This window comes from Ascaphus truei, unplaced genomic scaffold, assembly GCF_040206685.1.
Source record: "Ascaphus truei isolate aAscTru1 unplaced genomic scaffold, aAscTru1.hap1 HAP1_SCAFFOLD_830, whole genome shotgun sequence".
In the NCBI taxonomy this organism is placed as follows: Eukaryota; Metazoa; Chordata; class Amphibia; order Anura; family Ascaphidae; genus Ascaphus; species Ascaphus truei.
In genome coordinates, this window is record NW_027457168.1 from 65,710 (window position 1) to 72,500 (window position 6,791).

The 6,791-nt window shown below is 39.8% G+C and overlaps 1 pseudogene; it reads left to right on the forward strand.

The window, feature by feature from the left end:
• The first annotated feature begins 4,656 nt into the window (after positions 1-4,656).
• The window catches only part of LOC142486378 (uncharacterized), an 11,879-nt pseudogene continuing 9,744 nt past the window's right edge, over positions 4,657-6,791 (forward strand).

The following is a 6,791-nucleotide window of genomic DNA, read 5'->3' on the forward strand; positions in this document are numbered from 1 at the left end:
GTGAGTTTAATGTATATCTGAGACTCCAGTATATGAGTCTGTATTTACCCACACCAGTCAGCGTTGAGGGAGAGACACCACACAAGCCCGTGTGAGTCACTGGATCCATATATTCTATGTATTCTGTGATTAGTTAGTGGGAACCCACCATCCATCCCACCACCGTCCACTCCTACCCCACCCCCCTACTCCCCCTTCCCACTCCCCCTCTCCCCTTTTTTTCCCCCCAATCCCCCAATGTGGACATGATACACTAATATCGTGTTTTATTCTTTTATTCTTGTCTTAATACTGCATCCGGATCCACTATATCCGTGAGGTCCACGAGGTTCGCGCTGACCATCTTCACACCACTACTGCCACGCTGAGAAGGACACGGGATTCCCTTCTCCAAGGTCAAGCAGCAACCACAAAATCAACTAAAAGGGCCAGTATATGTTTTTCTACACACCCTTTTGCACCACAAACACCAAAATCATATTTTATATTTTATCATTTTTTAACAGAGTAAGGCGTTACAACAACTTTTTAAGCCACAAAATTTAGGGAGCGCCCCAGTCCAAATAACCTCCAGACTTCTCTAATCCCATCCTGGTGGCAGCACCCCACATTAGAAATCTCAACATGGAAGTAGCAACCATAGAGATAGAAGATATGGTCGAAATCAAGGGGAGTGTTTTCACAAAAAGAATTTTTAGAAGTAACAACATAGAGAACAAAATGAGAGAAATTGAGTCAGCGGAAATGGGAGACTTAGAAACAATAAATAATGAATTCGATAAACTAGAGAATTTACTTAAGAAGGAGACCAAAAAGGTCTGGGACAAAGTCTACCTAGAAAAATACATTGACATCAAACGTATTCCTAGGGGTTTACGGTTTGATAAAAAATCATCCTTTGAATTAGCAGATGTAGAATACAATGTACAATGGGAGGAAGCTATGGATGCCTGTTCATTCACTTTAATGAAACTTATCATTAAACACCATACAAAGACACTAATAGAAATTGACCGAGAAGTCACACTAATTCAGAAAAGATTAGAAACCTCTATAGATAATCCCACCTTCATAAGTAGGGACAGAAAACTAGCGGATGAAATAGACGCCATAGAAAAAAACCTGATAGAGTCAAAGAACAAAAAATTCAGACGAGACGAGGAAGATTATGTAGTGGGGTCAAACCCCAAATGGCAACGGGTCTCACTAGTCCCACCTTGCACCCCAAGGGATAGGAAAATGTTCAAATATAGGAGTAGAGAAGATAGTAATAAAAACCAGAATTCAAGATCCAACACATTAAGCTATCCAACGAATCCAGAGAGGCATAAGAACTATCCCAAATATGAAAACAATAAGAATGTATCATTTAATAAAGAGGCTAGACAAATTCCACCAAGAAGGCAGGAGGCGGGTGTCCTAGAAACCCCTAGAGAGAATAAAGAAACTAAAACGCACACTATTGAAGACACAGGAAGCCACAAAAGGGACGAGGCAAAGAAAAATGATAGAAACAGAGAAGAACATTGGCAGGACAATAAATACTATTCTAAAGCAAAAGAGTATCACGAAAGGTATCACACTGCTAAGCCAACAACATATAACTACAGAACTAGATCACCACTTGAACGTGATAGCAGGTATGAGAAAGAAAGGAGCAGAGATAGGGACCACAGATCACCTTACAAACACTATGGGTCAAATCGGGAATACAGAGAGAGACGCTATGAGAGAGAAGAAAGCCAAAGGAGACACTACCGGTCACCCCACAAACAATATAGGGACCAGAGCCCAAGACGGGAACGCAAATCACCTTACAGGGAACAGAGGCAAACATACAGAGAAAGACATGATAAGGAGCAAGGTCACGTGAGAGAACAACGATCACCCAGACCACATACAGGTCATTTTTTAGAACAGGCCCAAGTAGCAAAACCACCACCAATAGCCACCCAGAATCGCACTCTAGTGGTAGAAGAACAGAAAGAAATAGAAACACCAAACACAAAACTCAGAAAAAGACCACACGAGGAAAGCGGGGAGGAAGAAGGACACAGGAAAAGAGCAGCGATGTAAACAATATATTTAATCTAAGTAAAAAAGAACTCAACATAGATGAATGTAAGCTTATAAAAAAGGGGCTGAATTTCGCGCCAGTTGCTAAGGCGAATAGTTTTAATCTGTATATAGACGCACACAAATACATCAGACAGCTTACGCTTAAAAAAAAAATTCTTTCCAAAGACGCACAAACTAGGGAGATAGTAAGTAATGATACGAACATAAACATAGAGAGTGATTTTAAACATTCAAATCTTAAAAACAAGTCCAAATTCTATCCTAGCTGGGCAAAAGGCCATAATCTAGAAGTGTTCCACCAAAAAATCCAGGAAGACTTTGACAAACTGACCTCAGGTACGACAAAGATAACGAAGAACAATTTAACACTAAAAGAGAAAATCGCTTTGCAAAACTTAGAGAAAGATAAGGATATCATATTCAAACAAGCAGACAAAGGGGGGGGGGGGGTTGTCATTATGGACACTGAATATTATAAGGGAGAAGCAGAGAGGATATTATCTGACGACATCACCTATGCACGTCTTAAGACGAATCCGCATAAAGAATTCTGTATAGAATTCCTCACCCTACTAGACAAAGGCAGTACAACAGGAGTCCTAAATGAAAAAGAATACGACTATTTAAATATAAAATTCCCAGTTATGCCGATATTTTATTTTTTACCCAAAATACATAAGGATATTAAAGCACCACCAGGGAGACCCATCATCTCTGGGATAGGCTCACTCACGTCGCGACTATCGGAATATATAGATGGTTTTCTACAACCATATGTTGCGGAGATGCGGTCCTATCTAAGAGATACCACGCAAATTCTTAATGTATTAGAACAGGTAATTTGGCAAGATGACTACAAAATCTGCACTTGTGATGTAACTTCATTATACACATCCATAAAACACGACGATGGAATTGAAGCCATCAATAGGACATTAACAAAAGACCCAACTGTTAAAATAGAACAAAGACGCTTCATTTTAGAAAGTATCAATTTTATTCTGAAGCATAACCTTTTTAAATTTGATGGAACATATTTCCTACAAAAATGTGGCACAGCGATGAGTACAAAATTCGCACCAAGTTATGCCAATCTGTTCATGGACAATTGGGAGACTGATACCATCTGGTCAGAGCATGAATTTGGTGCGGATCTCGTGCTATGGCGAAGATACATCGATGATGTGTTTTTCATCTGGAAAGGTAGTAGTGAAAACTTGAACCATTTCTTAAACTATATTAATACTAATGAGAGGAACTTGGCTTTTACAACTTGCATAGGAAATAACACGGTAGACTTCTTAGACCTTACTATTTACATAGAAGACACCAAACTAAAGACTAAAACTTTCTTCAAAAAAGTGGACTGTAACAACTACCTACTTAACACTAGCTGCCACCACAAAAAATGGTTAAAGAACATACCCCCAGGACAGTTTCGTCGAATTAGGAGAAACTGTAGCGATGACCATATTTATAGGGAACAATCCAATATTCTTAAGAAGCGTTTCATTGCTAAAAACTATGATAACGATAAGATGGATATAGCAATAAGAGAAGTAGGGGAGCTCGAACGTATTGAAATCCTTAAAACTAATCCACCTAAACCCAAAGAAGAGTTCAGCATCGCTTTCTTAACACAGTTTAGTCAGGATGCAGGAAGCATACAACAGATCCTGAATAAACACTGGCATCTCCTACAGGGAGACCCCACCCTGAAAGAGTACCTCCCAGAAAAACCGAAAGTCATCTATAAAAGGGCAGATAACATCAAAAGAAAGTTACACTGGCGACACACTTTATTCGAGCTTGGCTAGTCCCACGAATTCGGGTATACCCGGGTGTATTGAGGTTTGTGACTGTTTTCTGCCCGAGTGCATTGAGATATTTTCCAAGCAGGGATTGAAGCATTTTATTCCCGCTGGCTGCAATACTGCACAGTATATATATATATACTGCATTACAATTCATGAATTTATGCCATCTGGTAGACACGCGAAGCATTGCAGCCTATTAAATCCTAATCATTATCATTTAACAGATCAGCCGCCCATCAGCCAGGCATGAACCCAGGCTGGGAAGGCAAATGCAACGGGGCTTGTCAGAGGTGAGGAGTGGCGCATTCCAGGTATCTGCCAGGTACATACCGGGTATTTGCTCGAATAAAGTGTGTCGGTGCAGTAGCACCAAGCCTCTTTAGAATGGAGAATAGAACAACAGGCCAGGACTCAAACTGGCTACAAACAGCCAAAGGTTTCCATAGATGTAATACATGCAAAGCATGCAAACAGGGAAGTAAGGAAAAAATTCAGTTCAGCTCTAATACAACAGGAGAACAGTTCAAAACCGGCAGCTTCATTAATTGCAAATCAGAATTCGTAGTCTACCTTTTAAACTGCCCCTGTGGACTCCAATATGTAGGGCGCACCAGTCGACCCCTGCGGGTGCGTATTTTGGAACACCTAGGGAATATCAGACGGAAACTAATGACACATAGTGTCTCTAAGCATTTCGCACTACATCACCAAGGAGATCCATCGGGCCTTGAATTTAGGGGCATTGAAGTAGTCCCCCCACATTGGAGGGGAGGCGACAGACTGACATCTCTATCAAGAAAAGAAACGTTTTGGATCTACAAATTGAAAAGCCTGGTACCCACAGGCCTCAATGTAGAGATAGACATTGCAGCCTTTCTCTGAACACCCATCAATCTGCTCCAAATCCCCCATTTGTAAACAATTTTTAAACAACTTTTATTTTTTAATATTTTATAAACATCTACTATTCTATAACATCTACTATTTTATTTTATTAAATTTCATTTACATCTACCTCTTTGTTTTAACACACACTGATCCACTTCCTCTCCAATCTCCAATAGGGCGCACGTCCCAAATATGAATCTACCTCGAACCAACCCTTGAGGACCAGAAATGATGCATACCATCGCGACAACCTCTGCAACATGAATTGAAGTTAGAAAGGAGTTATGAAGAATCTGGACTATACGTTTTGAACATTTTGAACTTTTTCACCACATGAGAGCTCCGCGTCGAAATCACCTATACAAGTGTTTTTCTAATATCAAATGTCTGTGTAAACCCATGCTCATGCATATTTGATATACTCTCGTCATCCGCTGGAATATACTTTTGCAATATATTTTAAACAATGACTCTACACTTAACTGAATACCGCACTATCCACAGTGTGGTAGAGATAATATTAGGGTTTTGAAGTAGCAATTTCGATATGCGGCCACTTGGTGGCAGCATTTGAAATATCTTTTAACTAACACGGAGATATTGAGTGGTACATTTTAGATAGCTGAATGAGGAAACCAAGATTTTGGGTGCCTAGGTTGTTCTACCCTTATGTCAGATGTAGTGGCTATAAACAGTAAGGTTTTTTAACCATCTTGATAATAATAATATTATATTTTTTCCGTCAAATATGTAATTCGTTATAACTTTTGTCACATAAATATATTTTTTGCTGTAATACACTCTGGCACATTTTTAAGTTACTTTAAAGGGATGTGTGCCACACTACCAAGATTGCTTAACTTTTACCATTAGGTTATGACAGTGTTGAGGTAATTTTCACATCCAGCCACATGGTGGCACTATTGTTTTACATATGTAAAGATTTTAACCAACAGAGAATGGTTTTAAAAATACTGCACACGGAGGAACTAAAAGATTCCAAATCACACAAATACCCCAATCAAATTCCAATTTCCACCGTTTTTTATTAAACTTAAAATGCTTCTAAGGACAAATACAATGATCATCTCTAAGTATTTTTTAAAATGTAGTTTTTATAATGTATTGATTTATTTTAATATATGCTTATCTAATTTTAATATATGCTTATCTAACCCATTATTTATATTTACAGGCACATCTCACTATCCCTGACATTAGGGGCTTCCAAAGGTAGCTCCTATAAAGAGATATAACCGTCTAAATTCAAACCATGCCCTTAATCCAGGTGTTTCTCCAATTAAACTAATGGGGGCACCTATAAATGCAGCACACAATGAGCATCCGGCAGGAACCTGACAAAGCTTATTGCGAAACGCGTAGTTCCCTGCCGGAGCTCATTGACAGAGGGACCCAGCACACTGCAGGACATCCGGTTCAGATCCCCCTTTCCGGTTCCGCTGCCGGACGCGCCAGTTGGAGCAAAAAACGGAGGAGGAGATCGTGCAGGAGTGCTCTGAGCGGATGATGCTGGGCAAGTGATTTTGTATATTCGTTTAGTGTGAGAGTCCTTTTTTGTGTTTGCTTCAGTACATCACATACTGTTTAGTTCATTGTGTTATCGTGTCATATATTGTTTTATACCTTTTAAGCACCACAACATGTATGCATAGTGTATGCACATGTCTTCACTGTTAACCCATTAAAGACCTTTTAATTCATTTTGACTTTTGGTTTGCACATTGCTTTTTGGTCATTTGGGATACGGGGAGAGGAGACACTCACACACCACACCCATCGGGGGACAACTCTGCTGAAACAACAGGACACCATCCATACAGGACATTACCCTCTGAGGGCAAGGACTCACATCAGGCCGTGTGAGTTTAATGTATATCTGAGACTCCAGTATATGAGTCTGTATTTACCCACACCAGTCAGCGTTGAGGGAGAGTCACCACACAAGCCCGTGTGAGTCACTGGATCCATATATTCTATGTATTCTGT